Raw genomic sequence first — 14616 nt, 5'->3', positions numbered from 1 at the left:
GGTGTCCACAGGTCAGCGGATAATTGCTTAGTGTGGAAAACCCACACACGTGGTGTCAGAAGTGCTGCTGAAGGGCGCCTGGGTGGCACAGTTGGTTGAGTGTCCAACTCTTTGTTTCCTCTCAGGTCATGATCTTGGAGTTGTGGAATCGAGCCCCATGTCAGGCTCCGTGTTCAGCTTGGAGTCTACTTGAGATTCTCTCTCCCTCTGCCCTTCATCCCACTCATTCTCTCTCTCTCTCTCAAATAAATAAATCTTAAAAAAAAAAGGGGGGGGGGGACGGGCAGCCTGGGTGGCTCAGCGGTTTAGCGCCGCCTTCAGCCCAGGGCGTGATCCTGAAGACCCGGGATTGAGTCCCACGTCCGGCTCCCTGCATGGAGCCTGCTTCTCCCTCTGCCTGTGTCTCTGCCTCCCTCTCTCTCTCTCTCTCTCTCTCTCGAATAAATAAATAAAACCTTAAAAAAAAAAAGTGTTGGGGCGCCTGTGTGGCTCAGATGGTTGGGCGTCTGCCTTTGGCTCAGGTCATGATCTCCAGGTCCTGGGCTCAAGCCTCACGTCAGGCTCCCTGCTCAGTGGGGAGTCTACTTCTCCCTCTGCCTCTGCCTCTGCCTCTGCCTCTGCCTCTGCCTCTCCCCCTGCTTGTGCTCTCTGTCTCTCTCTCTCTCTCAAATGAATAAATTAAAAAAAATTTTTTTTAAGTGTTGCTGAGTGGAGAAACAATTTCCTTCCATGCCCTGTCAGAAAAATGAAGGACGGGCCTGTGTGGCCTCAGGAGCCGCCTGGCTCTGATGGTCTCAGACCCTGCAGACGCCAGGGCTCCAGGGCAGCATGGGGCCTCTGACTCACCCACTTGGTAGCAAACATCACACCCTCTCCCCAAAGGTAAGGTCGGGACCACACAAACTCTCCTGTCTTCTATCAATATACACTCGCAGAATCACAGAGACATAAAAATATTTACATGACCAGATTAACTTCTAGGTCCTGCGGCTCGCTTAAGCAAACATGTTTATCTTTCTGTCAAACAACACATGTAGAGTCCTTTCTTTTTGGGGGTGCTAGGACTCACTGAGCACTTGGGTGAGAAGGGAAAAGTAGCGGGTGGAGGGGGGATGCTGAGGGCCACACACCAACCTCTCTTTACAGCCAGCAGATCCAGGGTGAGAGAGAACCCCAGGTCATGCGCTGACCCCTGTACGAGTCAGTTATCTTGGCTCCAGACCCAGGCTCTGCCGGTGCCCAAGCCTGCTGCACAAAGTCACCCCTCCAGTGACAAGGGGAGCCAATGGTGGCGTTGCACTGGTGCCTGCCAACAGCAGCTCAGCACTGCCATCTTGAGAAATCCTACTTCCCCAGGCATGCACCCATATGCCTACGTCCTGGTTTTGCAGGCTCAGTTAAAAAAAAAAAAAAATTCAGGTATGCATTAGACAAAGCAAGACATCGTGATGTTGCCATCAGCCTGCCCCCTCCTCCCCCCGCCTCCAACCTGTCATCCACATGAAGCCAGATGAAGCCTTTTCTAATACCCACATCAGAGCATGACATTCCTGTGAAGGCCTCTCCAGGCTCTCCCTCGGCTCTCAAAAGGATATCCACACTCCCAGCCAGCGCACGACCCCCCACGCACCCCGCTAACCAGACTCATAGTGGAACCCACAGTGCCTCCTCCATGCCTTTGGGCAGGGTGTTCCCTCTGCAAGGAAGGCCCTCCCCGCCTACACCAACCCCACCCGGGTTGTTGGGTGAACTAGGCATTGTTTGCACAGGGTGAACTCAAGGGCTGTGCCCCGAGTTCTTCCTCCCCGGGCTCCTTGCCCCTCCCCACAGGCAAGGTATCATGGGCACCATAAGCCCTACAGACTCGGTCCCTTCCAGGGGCCAATCAGCTCCCAAGAGTGGGGGCCAGACCTGATTCATCTCAGCTCCCAGCCCACACTCAGGGTTAACGCCGATCTGCACACAGGCTGCCGACTCTAGGATAACGTAGGGCGGGGCACAGACCCCCCTCCTCCACAGGACCAGCAGCCCTATGCAGCAGCTGCCCACTCCCCATCTGCAGGTGGCAGGCATGCTCGGCGGCGCTTATGCACTGACCTTCGCTAGGTGTGACTTCTCCCTGCGCTGCCTTTGCCTGTGCCCAGCTCAGTGATGACAATACTTAATTCACAGGGAGCTCACAGGATTCTTGCCCAGCTCACTGACTTCTATCCCCATTCGGGGAAGTGTCTCTTGGGCCCACGTCCTGTTCCTCGCTCACTGCCAGCCAGGTGCCTGCTCCAGCCCAGGAAGAGGCAGCGGGAAATGGGCAGGACAGCTGCAGTGAGGAGAGGAAGGGACGAGGAGCATCTGGACCCCTCCTCTGCATCTCTGGCTTACACATGGGTCACCCTTGGCCAAGTGGTGAGGACCAGAGAACCAGAAGATAAACAAAGCTGTGCTCTTGTCAGGAGGATGGATCCAAGCAGGGAGGAAGCAGAAGTGAAGACAGGCTTAAGGCTTGAGAAAGCCATGCTGCCACTTGGGCCCCGGAACCAGTTGGCCCTAGCCTGTGTCGGTGGGCCGCTTGGCAGCAGGAGCCAGGCCTTGGGAAGGGAGATTTCCCTGAGGCTGAGGATGCTGAGTGGGGCCACGGTTCTTAGCACAACACCGTGCCTCCATGTAGTCGTCCTGGGACTCCCGCTGGGGCCACTGGCCATTCCCCTTTATAAACTACTCTAGGGAGGGATAGAGGGCTGCTACTTCCAGAAGCCAATCCTTCTGTGCAAGGGCCTAACAGACCGGTATCCTCCCTCCTCCCTCCTCCACTGCCTGGGCCCCCAGGCACACGTGGGCTCTGGGAGGGAGTCGGCAAGGAAATCTGTCTTTCCACACACGGCTGGTGGCTGCGTGGCTGGGGAGGTGTTCTAACAGACTTATTTATAGCCAAGCACCCCGTCCGCACTCTCCAGTATGTACCGCCTGCCTGCCTGCCTGCCTGCCTGCCACTGGGGCTTTTCAATTTGCATCTATATTTATCCTCCGAAGCCGTTGGGATAATGGCGAGGCCAGAAATAGCCTCGAAGACATTCACGTGAAAATGATGGGCAGGTCCCCAGCTCCTGGGTTGACCTCGCTCCCCACATCTGCTGCTTGGTAATGGGGAACAGCTGGATGGGCCCGGCAAGGCAGCTGAAGCCAGATGGGGACAACATAATCCCTCTCTCCCTGCCAGCCACAGCCCTCTGTAGTGGTGCAGCAGATGAGTCCAAAACCATACAAAAGTGATGTGATCTCCTGATGGACGTTAGCACGTTAATCAGCTCAGAGACAGAATGGAGACTCAAAGGGAGCAGGCACGAGGACTCTGCTGGTTCCTGGACACACACTCACAAAAAGCAGGTCACCCACACTCCAAGGTTGCAGGGATATACCCTCCCATCCTCCCCTGTGCACACATACCTGAACACAGGGCACAGCTCACAGTGGAAGGGTATACACGGTCTCCTGCTTCCCCGGCCACATCCCCCCTCCTGGAAGGGAGGACGATGCAGAGACAACCTGGCTAATGGGAGAAGAAGCAGCAGTACAGTTGGGGGGAGCAGGGGGCCTTTCCTGCTCCTCAGTTTCAGTGTTCTGGAAGAACTGATCGTCTGAGAGAGGGGGACAGGCTCTTACTGGAGAACCTGGTGTATTAATGGAGGAAGGCACAGAACACAGCTAGAGGAGAGAGAAGGCACCAGTTGACTGCCTGACGGGCAGGATTTCATAGAAGAGGGGGCATTTTGGTTGGGTTTTGAAGGATGCATAGGAGTTACCAGGAGAGAAAGGGTAGGGCACAGGGAACAGCATGAGCCAGTGGCTTTAGCATTCAAAGGGCAGGATATGTCTGGGGAATGGCAAGAAGTATCAGTGGCAGGAGTGCAGGGTCAAGGGTGGGGAGGTGGAATCAGGCTAAGAAAAGGGCTGGGCCCTATCACAGATCTTGGGAGCACATGGGATTGAGGAGACTCACAGGCTCTGCCTATGGCCTGAGCAGGGTGTCCTCTGACAGGGACTCTGAGCTGACCTCTGACACCTCCTCCCAACCTGGATCATTATCCCCTTGGTCCTGACTTTTGTCTGACCAGCCATCCCTCCTTCCCAGGAGCCCTGGCCCATTCTGGGTCTCCCCAGGAGAGCCCAGGGCCCTGTTCCCTCAGGAGCACCTCCCTATAAGAAGGGAAAGAATCCTCATTTGTGGGGTGACCACACAGTGCCAGATGCTCACCTGGGAGTACCCTACACATAATCCCATTTAACTGTAGTCACCAGGCAGGGTAGATGTCACAAACTGTCTGTTTCACAGATGAAGACGTGAAGATTTGAACCCCTGCTCAAGACAACTGGTGATGGAGTCGGATTTGAAATGAGGTTTGCCTCAACTCTGTGTTGCCTGGACCTTTGCAGGGCCTAACTGCCTTTGCCCTGCCCTTAAAAAAAAGCTTTTTAAAGAATGGGAACCCCAGGAATGCCTGGGTGGCTCAGTGGTTGAGCGTCTGCCTTAGGCCCAGGGCGTGATCCCAGCATCCTAGGATCGAGTCCCACATCAGGCTCCCTGCATGGAGCCTGCTTCCCCTCCCTCTGCCTGTGTTTCTGCCTCTCTCTCTCTCTCTCTCTCTCTGTCTCTCATGAATAAATAAAATCTTTTTCTTAAGTTATTTATTTATTTATTTATTTATTTATTTATTTATTTATTCATTCATGAGAGACAGAGAGAGAGAGAGAGGCAGAAACACAGGCAGAGGGAGAAGCAGGCTCCATGCAGGGAGCCTGATGCGGGATTTGATCCCCCGGTCTCCAGGATCAAGCCCTGGGCCGAAGGCATGTGCTAAACCGCTGAGCCACTCAGGGATCCCCCGAATAAATAAAATCTTAAAACAAAAAACAGAAAAGAATGGGAATCCCATACCAGGACTCCCTTTGGCAACTGAGGCAAACGACAGGCCCAGGTACTCTCTGATGCTGCCTCCATCTGGGCAGGTGCTAGGCTGTGCCAGTGGCTGAGGAGATTCTGTTCTGTCAGGGCTCCAACGGGGTGAGGGAGTAGGCCCTGCTCTGTACTGCGGGACTGGTGAGGCCTAGGGACTCCAGGCACATCTGCAGCACTGCGGCCTCCGAGGATGCTTTCCAAGCACTGGGCTGACTGTCCATGGGGCTCCTGGTGGGGATTTGGTCTCCTTCCTAGTGGTGGATCTCAGAGCAGGAGCCGGGGCGCAGAGAGGAACAGGGGCCACTATCACGGGGTTGCATCTTGTCTTCCCAGAACAGCTGTTTCTGAATGCCCAAACCACTCCTGAATCTAAAGTCCTGACTTCAAGTGCTCCCTGGGTGCCTGAGCTCAATGCCTCTTAGAGCTGGAGCTGCTCCAGGGCCCACTCATAACAGCCGTGCTGCCCTACGCTGGCCCCTCCAGGTGAACAAAGAGATTCCCGGGGTATAAGACAGTGACAGCCAGGGATCCCAGGGTGACTCAGCATATTTAGCGCCTGCCTTCAGTCCAGGGCATGATACTGGAGTCCTAAGATCAAGTCCCACGTCAGGCTCCCTGCATGGAGCCTGCTTCTCCCTCTGCCTGTGTCTCTGCCTCTCTCTCTCTCTCTCTGTGTCTCATGAATGAATGAATAAAATCTTAAAAAAAAAAGAAAAGTGACAGCCAAGGGAGGGCTTTTCCCAGGGGTGGTCAGAAGAGAAAAGGGGATACAGATGCAAATTCTGTATCCTTGAAAACATCCCTGACAGAGCACCTACTATGTGCCTAGTACCTACTGTGTTCCCAGCAATCACAATCTAGGGAAAAATCATTATAACAGCTAACAGAGACACAGCCCTTACTGAGCACCATACAGAAGTCACTTGTCTACTTCCCAGGGCAACATGCAATAGGCACTACTATTGCTCCCATCTTACAGATGGGTAAACTGAATCTTAGAGAGGTGAAGGGACCTGCCCTGACTAGCAGCCAGGATCTGAACACAGCCCTTTGCTCTGGAGTCAATACCTGACTCTCCATGTCTATCATTATTTAAAAAATAAAAAATGTGCACTGTAAAATGGGACAGTCACTTTGTAAAAGTCTGGCAGTTCCTCAAAATGTTAGAGAAGTTACCATAAGACCCAGTGATTCCACTCCTGGATACATATCCAGGAGGAATGAAACAGAAATCCACACAAAAACTTGTATATGAACAATCACAATGACATTATTCATGATAGGAAAAAAAGAAAAAAAAAAGAGAAAGAAAAGAAAGAAAGAAGAGAAAGAAGAGAAAGACCCACCTACTGTGGTGGGGAGAAAATGTAAATATTTATCAACTGATGAGTGGATCACCAAAACGTGCCTAGCCACACAACAGCTGGTACTCAGCCAAAAAGACAGTAAAGCATTGACACCTGCCACGACATGGATGAACCCTGAAAACATGATCCAGAGTGAAAGTAGCCGGTCACTAAAGGCCACACCATGTTTGATTCCAGGACATGAAATGTCCAGAACAGGCGAGTCCACAGGGACAGAAAACAGATTAGTGTTTGCCAGGGGTGTGGGAGGGGAGTGAAGCCAAGGGTATGGGTTTCTTTTTGGAGTGATAAAGATGTTCTAAAAATTTTCTGATGGTTGCATAAGTCTGTGAATATATGAAATAACATTGAATTGTATACTTTAAATGGGTGAATTGTATGCTATAGAAATTATATATCAGGCAAGTTGCTAAAAAATCACCAAGCTGTGCAAAAGCAGAGGTGTGCAAGCTCAGGGTACTCGGGGAGACAGAGCAAGGGGAGTCCCTTCTGCCTGTGGCATGAGGGACCGGCTGGGCAGCCGTGGTCACCACACTATGGCATTCTGCTGGCTTGCCACTTCTCCAAGCCAGACCTGTCCCCAGCTTCCTATGTCACACATGGACTTAGGAGCCAGCACGGCAGGTGCCATTCTTTTGTAGGAGAGAGAACACGGGCCGCCTCCCCTGGGACAGCTCCAGGGTCTCCAGTTCCAGAAGCCTTTCCTGGCCTCAGGGACAGAAGGAACCATTCGCTTGTGTGTCCTGAACCCCACACAGACATGGATCGGGGAGCTCTGCCAACTAGGGGCACAGCCATTGTCCCCAGGCAACTACAAGCCTTGGGATCTGTGATTAGCTCAGATTGTTTGTGTTAGGCAAAGGATGTTGATTAATTGAGCACCTACTAAGTGCCAGCCACCGTGTGAGATGCTCTATACTGGTTTTCTCATTTGCTCTCTTTCCTCTGGTCAGTCTTTTCAAATCCAGGCCATCTTTGCAAGATGGTTTAGTGGTTAAAGAAAACATGCCCCTGCCCTCAGATGTCCCCTTGCAGCAGGAGAAAAGCATAAGTCATGAGGTGGGCTGGCCCTGAGGCAACCCATGATGTCAGAGATGTCCTTCCTGCTGTGATGCCATCTCGTCTCATCCTTACCTCACCCACTTGGTTCCATTTAATAAACTTACGGTAAAGTAGCAGGAAGTGAGCGCACCGTGTTTCCCAAGAGTATTTGTAACTTGAAGGAGACCCAGAGAAGGCACAGCTCCACTAGAAGGAAGAGGGGGGCCATGGCTCTCCTTCCAAGCCCCTAAGCACAACTCAGATCTATTTTTGCTCTGGCACACAGCACAGCTCAGGCATACAGAAGGTGCTTAATACACGTTAGTTAAATGATGGCCCAACCTAAGGCCGTGCCTCCCATCTGGCCTAGAAAACTGCTGGGTGAGAACAAGCCAACAAACCCCCTTCTGCCAGGGAGACTGAGCCCAGAGGGGAGGTGCAAATCCCGAAACCCACCAGCAGCATGTGCGAACTGCACCCACCCCCACTGATTCTGGAGAAGGGATCTGACCATGAGAAGCACCGCAGGACTGCTAGGAGCTCCCCAGGCATGCTGTGTCAGGCTGCAGCCCGGGCCGGGCAGACCAAGGGACAGGCTGCAGCCCACAGTAGGGAAGGAAGGCACTCAAGAGCATGTGCCTGGGTTTCTTTGCTGTCCACCTCCTCTAGCCTCGGAGGAAGACACCAATCAAAGGACAGAAGTTGGATGGACACCCAGCCCAATGGGCCTCACACCTCTCTTCAGCATCCGGTGGATCTCCCACCTGGATGCCGTGTTCCTGCCCCATGGTCACCTGTGGTCCCAGGGCACTAACCAAAGCACCATCTCCATTTCTGGAGACAGCCGGAAATCAATCAATGGAATCAATTTCCAAGTTGTCATTCCCCAGTCATACATTTATTGTGACGGGGACAGGTCAAGTGAAAAGGCTGACAAGAAAAATCAAACTGGATTTCCCCTCTTTGGCCTTAATAGATTCAGCTTCCCCAAGGACAGCCACGACAAAATCTCTTTACCTTCCCCAGCAACCTTTGCACTGAGGAGTCTAAAGTCCACACCCAATGGTCCCATGCAGAGCTGGGAACCTGACAAGTCTTGTTCTGTATCGTGAAGGTCACAAGTGACTTAAAGCCAGTCATTAGAGCAGACTTGCAAAGTAAAAACAATGTCACCAGCCCATTCTCCACTCAAAAAGAAACACACAGGAAGGAATGCCTTGGTGGCTCAGCAGTTGAGTATCTGCCTTCAGCCCAGGGCATGATCCTGGAGTCCTGGGATCAAGACCCATATCGGGCTCCCTGCATGGAGCCTGCTACTCTGCCTATGTCTCTGCCTCTCTCTCTCTCTGTGTTTCTCATGAATAAATAAGTACAAGAAAGGAAAGAAAAAAAGAAAAAAAGAAAAGAAAGAGAAAGAAAGAAAGAAAAGAAAGAAAGAAAGAAAGAAAGAAAGAAAGAAAGAAAGAAGAAAGAAAGAAAGAAGAAAGAAAGAAAGAAAGAAAGAAAGAAAGAAAGAAAGAAAGAAAGAAAGAGAGAAAGAAATACACACACGGGAAGTTCCTGCAAGGCCATGCAAGGTTGCCTCCCAGTGAGTACAGTCAAGGTCAGGATGAGTACAATCAAGGTCACTCACAGTTCAAGCGAAATCTGTTCTAGGTGACAGCTGTAGAGCAGTGAGATCCCAGCCCCTGCCAACCCTCCAGGCCCCCAGTATTATAAGAGATGGACTAGGGATTTAACCAGACCCCCAGTGCCATGTGGATGGCCCCTGGCTTGTGTTCCCTGGGGCATTCTGGAGGGTGCAGAGGCTGCTCAGTGCCTGACCTTTGATCCCCTGGGCGTGTCACAAGGGTATCTGGGTTCACTTGTCTGTCTCCCCTGAACTATTAGCTCCCCAAGAGCAAGCACATTTTATCTCTGGCCTGGCACTTGGCAGAAACTCAATGAAGTCTTCAATGAAATGCATGGGTACATTGACCTACCCCAGAGCTCAGACGTGGCCATCAAGACCCCTGCCCAACTGAAGTCAAAACACTGGCCCAGAGAGAGCACATGAAGGCCCAGTCGGTGCACCCAGGACTGTCAGCTTACAAATCCCCAAATTCCTGCCCAGTGGAGATACTCCGCTACCGTGTCTGGAGCCAGTCCTTCTTCCCTGAGCCCTCAGCCCTCAAATCCCTGCACATCCCCCGCCCAGAGCTGTCTGTCAGTTCAGCTACAAAAACACCTGGACATGGGGCTGGAAGCCCAGGTCTTGGCTCTGCTGCTCACCAGCTTGCCGTGTGACTTTGGGTAAGAACTTCCCTTATGGGCTGAGTTTCCCCATAGGTTAAATGAAAAGGCTGACATCCTGAGTCCTTCCAAGTCTGCGAGAACCTGTTTTCTAAAAGTCCACACACAGGGAACTCCTGGTTCCTAGTGATCCCTTTAGGCTCTACCTTTAAAACATGCCTGGAGCCCACCTCCCTCACTCCCTCTACCGCTGCCGTGCTGGCCCAGCGTCCAACACCTCAGGCCATTAAAACCATCTCCCTGTTGGTCTCCCCACTTCCTCCCTCCACCCCATCCAGTCCCTTCTCAGCACAGTAGCCAGAAACCACCCTTCTAAAGTTGAGTGGGATCCTGGCCCTCCTTTTCTCGAACTCCTCAGGATCACCGCGTCTAGCTCAGGGTCAAAGTCTCAACAAGACTTGCATGGCCCTGCTAGATGTGGGCTTTCATTACTTCTCCAGCCCCTTTCCCTGCTTCTTCCCCTCCCTCCTTCCCTCCAGTTTCTAGAACATCTTAGACAAGCTCCTGCCTCAGGGCCTTTGCATAGGCTGTCTCCTCTACCTACAGGCTCCTCCTCAGGATAACCTCCTGGCTCTCTCCTTCCCCTCCTTCAGGCCTTTGCTTAACTGTCTCAACCTAAGAGGCCTTCTTATTTATTTATTTAGCATTAATCCCCATCTGACAGTCTTCATTTATTGTATGTCTACCCATACTAGACAGTAAGTCCAGAAGGGCCAGGATTTTAAATGTTTTTTCATTCTTTTATACCCAGCTCCCAGAATAGTGGGTACTCAATAAATACTGAATGAATACATTAAATACAATGTATTGAATGAATACATTTTGATCATCTGCAGGTTGGATCATGCTGTTAAAAATGAACAGTCTGGGGTCATATAATCTCCAGCTGAATGGCATCATCTCAGGATGATCATCTCTGTCCTGAGAATCCCAAGCTCTGGACACTGTCTCCAGGGATCAAAGTGATTTTTCTAGGCAGGTGTGATGCTCAGGAAGTGTATGGAGAACAACGACCCAGAGAACACTGACTGGACCTGGTCCTGGGAGATCTGAGAGTTAGGTCATAAGCAAGTGCTTCCAGATGCTTCCTTGCCAGGCAAGATGGGGTTATAAACATGGCCTCTGTTCATGCACTGGACATCACCCGTGGTACAAGAGAGTCCAGCAGTACGCTCTCCCTCCGAACAGAGGGAAGGCAGAGATGGGGAAAGAGGGAGCAGGAGGCAGCCAGAAAGGAGGACCTGTGGGCAGAGCTCTAGGGGAGCCCCAGCCAGGACAGCAGTGGATGAGACAGAGCCACTGGCCTCGCAGTCAGCCTCCCCCCCGCCCCCCCGCCCTGCTAATCCCGGACTGCGTGAGCTGAGTGTACTCAAGCCTGGCTCTCAGAGAGCCATGATGCACCTGTGCAAACCCCAACAGGTGACCAGGAGCAGGCACCAGAAACAAAGCCATTGGAATGCACTTTTGCCACCTGGATGAAAATAAAGTATGCTCTCAGGAAGACGTGCGTAACCTAAGTCAACAGGCAAAGTCAGGGAATGGGCACCTGGAGGCCCCTGAGATGTGGAAGGACAGAGAGGCTGGAGAGCCAGAATCCAGCAGGACATTCTGTATGTGGGCGGGGACAGCCCCTCCACAGGCCACCAGCCCAGGTCCTGGGCAGGGCCGGCTGCATGTCAACGCATCACAGGAAAAAAAAGAATCACGGCTGGGGAAGTCAGGAGGGGACAGGAGGGGGACTCAGATCCCGCCCAGCTCCTTCCCAAACACTGTAGAGGGACAGCGAGGGAATGTGGCAAGTGGGCTGGTGTCTCTGCTGTAGCCCTGCCTCCAGACAGTGAGCCCGGGCCTCTCCATGCTCAGGAGCACAGCCTCGGATAGGCCCCATGTGCTCATCCTCCCGACCAGCCCCCGGAGGGACGGGACGTCTGCTGCTCTGCCCTCGGAGGTTGGGGTGCCTGCGCAGGGGAGGGAGAGAGGCCCACGCCGGGCCACAGCCTCCACCCTGGGCCAAGGGGAGGCCAAGAGGCCGGCATGCGCAGTAGGGTCGGAAAGTGTGTGTCAGCACTGCCGGGGGCTGAGGGCTGAGGTCCTGCCGGAGGCATCAACTCTCTTCCTCCTCAGGAGATAGTGACCTTGCTGAGGCCTCACAGAGACAATGGCAGGAAGCGCCCCTCCCTGAGAGAGCAGGGGAGTCAGGAAGGAAGCCAGGACCCTAAGCCTCTGCCTGCATACCCTCCCCTCCGAGGCTCGGCTGGAGGCTCATGGTAAATGCTAGCAGCTCTGCACACTGGATCACAATAGTGAACATCTTTATCTTCCACCCTGGTTGGGGCCCCCCTCTTTCAGGCAGACCCTCTCTGCGGGTGGCCCTGAGCCCAAGCCAAGCAGATGCAGACCACAGCCAGGCTGCCCCCTGCCCTGCGCCCACCCCACCCCCACTTCCTGTACGAAAGGGCTCCTGTTCCTTTGGAACAAGGAGCTCCTCTAAAAATAGACCCTACTCCTTAGCCCTTTCCTTCCTCGCCCCCCCTGCCGAGATGAGGTTGGGGGGGGGAAACTTCACATTCTCGGTGGGGAGGGGTTGCCTTTCCCCAACCCCTCCACATGCAGGCCAGCCAGGGCCCAGCAGTCCTGATGCCCAATGCCCGCCAGAGCCACAAACTCCCAGGCGGAGCTCAGAGGAGGGTGGGGGGCAACCATGATCTTCCTCCCTGCCAAGCACAGAGGTGAGACTGGAGGGTGGGTCATCTGGCCACACCTGGGTAGAAAGTCAGGTGGGTGGGACTCCTGTCTGTTCTGTGTGTCTGGCACCCAGATCAGTACCTGGTTCAGCCTCAGGACGCAGTACATATTCACTGGATAAATGAGTAAAGCAGAGGAATTCTGAGCACAACTGGGGTTAACTAGGGACCCCCCAGATAAAGTGGCCACAAGGCCACCATCTCGAAAACCACCTAACTGGGGAATGCTGTTGTTAGGAAGGAAAAGAACTGCCTTCTGGTAGAAAAGGAAACACGAAGCAAAGGAACTGCTATCAGAACTCAGGTCTGGTGGGCAGAGAAGTGCTCCCCAGGGCCCCTGTGGCCAGCAGGACAGGGGCAACCTCACCAGCCTTCGGGGAGGCTCAAGGGCAGGCCTGCGTTCCATGCCAGCCTTCCCCCATGCCCACCCCAGCAGCTGAGACTCTGAGCCTCTCCGAGAGTGAATTAAAACAAGACAACAAAACAAAAATACAACAGAGCACTCTCTCTTCTTAGCACTTGGAGGCCTTTTTACAGCAACTGAAAAGAATGAGCAATTATAGAGAAAACAGCCCGCAGTGCCAACATGGAAACACGGGGAGGGGGGGCACCCGGTTGAGACCTTGTCTGCCATGTGGTTCCCCAGCAAGGAAGGGAGGCCAAGAGGAGGCCAGGGGCTGACCCGGAGCCAGGAGGCAAGGGAGGGTGGGGCCTGGACCCGTCCTTTGGGAAAGCCAGGGCCATATTTGGAACATCATGCCATGTGCTTCAGAGTCCAGACTTGGGGTCCAATCCCAAGCTCACACTGACTAGCTGTGTGACCTTGGGCCAGACACTTGCCACCTCTGAGCCTCAGCTTTCTTGTGTAAAATGGGATCATAATGGATCCTGTGCACTTAGCAGAGCCAGTGTGTTCGCAGCATGTTTAGAGACACTAATGCTACCACCAGCCTCTTCCCCCCATTAGGTTAGTTTCTCCAGATGGAACATCTATCCTCCTTATCCCCAATGTTCAGACTAGCTGAGTGGGGTCCAGTGAGAGGGGTTGGTTGGGGTTTAGAATAAGAAAAGGCAATACCGCTTTACTTACTCTACCCACCAAAGGCCTTGGCATGACAAGAAGGGGACAGGGTGAGGCCTGTGCCAGAGACACGGGGCAGGAAATGGGATGGGATGGACAAGAAGCCCAGGAGGACCCAGGGCAGGAGAGAAAGAGCTAAGCAGCAGGAGTCCCACCAAGGCCCCCACTGACTCCACAGAGGACCTCAGACACACCATGGCCCCCCACTCAGTTTCTCTTCCAGGGAAATGCTTACATGAAAACACACACTTTTTTTTTTCCCTGTGTCACTGACCACTGCCAAGGCCTAAGAGTCCTGAAACTCCTGTCCTGCCCTGTTTACTGGGAATGGGGAGCCCAGGCTGGGCCAGGGGCTCCAAGGGAAGAGGAGAGGGGCCCCTCAGGGCAGTCTCTATAGCAAAGAGTCACAAGGGCCACCAAAGGAGGTTGTATCGTATCTGGAATCTAAAGGAACCACAGACAGAACATCAGTTCTACCTACTTAGTGAAGAGCAATCAATATTTGCAAGAAGCAGGATCGATTAATACAATCTATCCTATTAATCAGATAAAGTCAGATGTTTAAGGGAAAAGAAACAGCAAGAGAGCCCCTGCACCCCCAAACTCCAAAGCCAGTGGGTGGTCCTTACCCGTTGGTCCCTGTGAGAAGGCTCCCTCGATGTCCTGCCACAGGAGGAGGGACGACTCACTAGGCACGCAGGAGGGTGTCAGGGACCAGGACACACGTGTCAGCATCCTGCAGGGAGAAGCCGGGAGGAAGGAGGTAAGACAGACACCAGCCACTTTGGTCACTCAGAGCAACCTGGCAGGGAAACCAACATGGCCCGGCCTCATCCTGAGCAGCACCAGAGACCGGAAATCTAGCTCGCCAAGGGGTGAGGACGGGGGATGCTGGGCTGAAGTCTGCACTGGATGAAGGGACCCAGTCTGGAATGCAGTCCCCGAGGCTGATGCCCCCAACACTGCCCAAGGCTCGCTCTGCTTCGGAAGAGAACCAGAACCCACACCCCCAAGCACACACGAGCTTTCTCAGCACAGACACCCAGCTCAGAGCTCTCGGCTTCAAACCTGAGATTTTTCACCTATCAACCTTTGGGACTGCAGAAGCCCAGGCTGCAGAAGGGCAAACAGCAGCCTAGA

At 53.3% G+C, this 14616-nt stretch overlaps 1 protein-coding gene across 9 annotated transcripts in view; it reads right to left on the bottom strand.

Moving 5' to 3' along the window:
• Positions 1-14616, bottom strand: part of PITPNM2 (phosphatidylinositol transfer protein membrane associated 2) — a 140186-nt gene that overhangs the window by 93754 nt on the left and 31816 nt on the right. For all 9 annotated transcript variants that reach the window (XR_007406091.1, XM_025473728.3, XM_035706416.2 and 6 more), the window contains exon 2: positions 14106-14212. The gene's annotated coding sequence lies outside the window, so the exon portion shown is untranslated. The remainder of the gene's footprint in view (positions 1-14105; positions 14213-14616) is intronic.

Source organism: Canis lupus, chromosome 26, assembly GCF_003254725.2.
Source record: "Canis lupus dingo isolate Sandy chromosome 26, ASM325472v2, whole genome shotgun sequence".
In the NCBI taxonomy this organism is placed as follows: domain Eukaryota; kingdom Metazoa; phylum Chordata; class Mammalia; order Carnivora; family Canidae; genus Canis; species Canis lupus.
The sequence above is the reverse complement of the archived record's forward strand: the minus strand, read 5'-3'. Positions and strand labels throughout refer to the sequence as shown.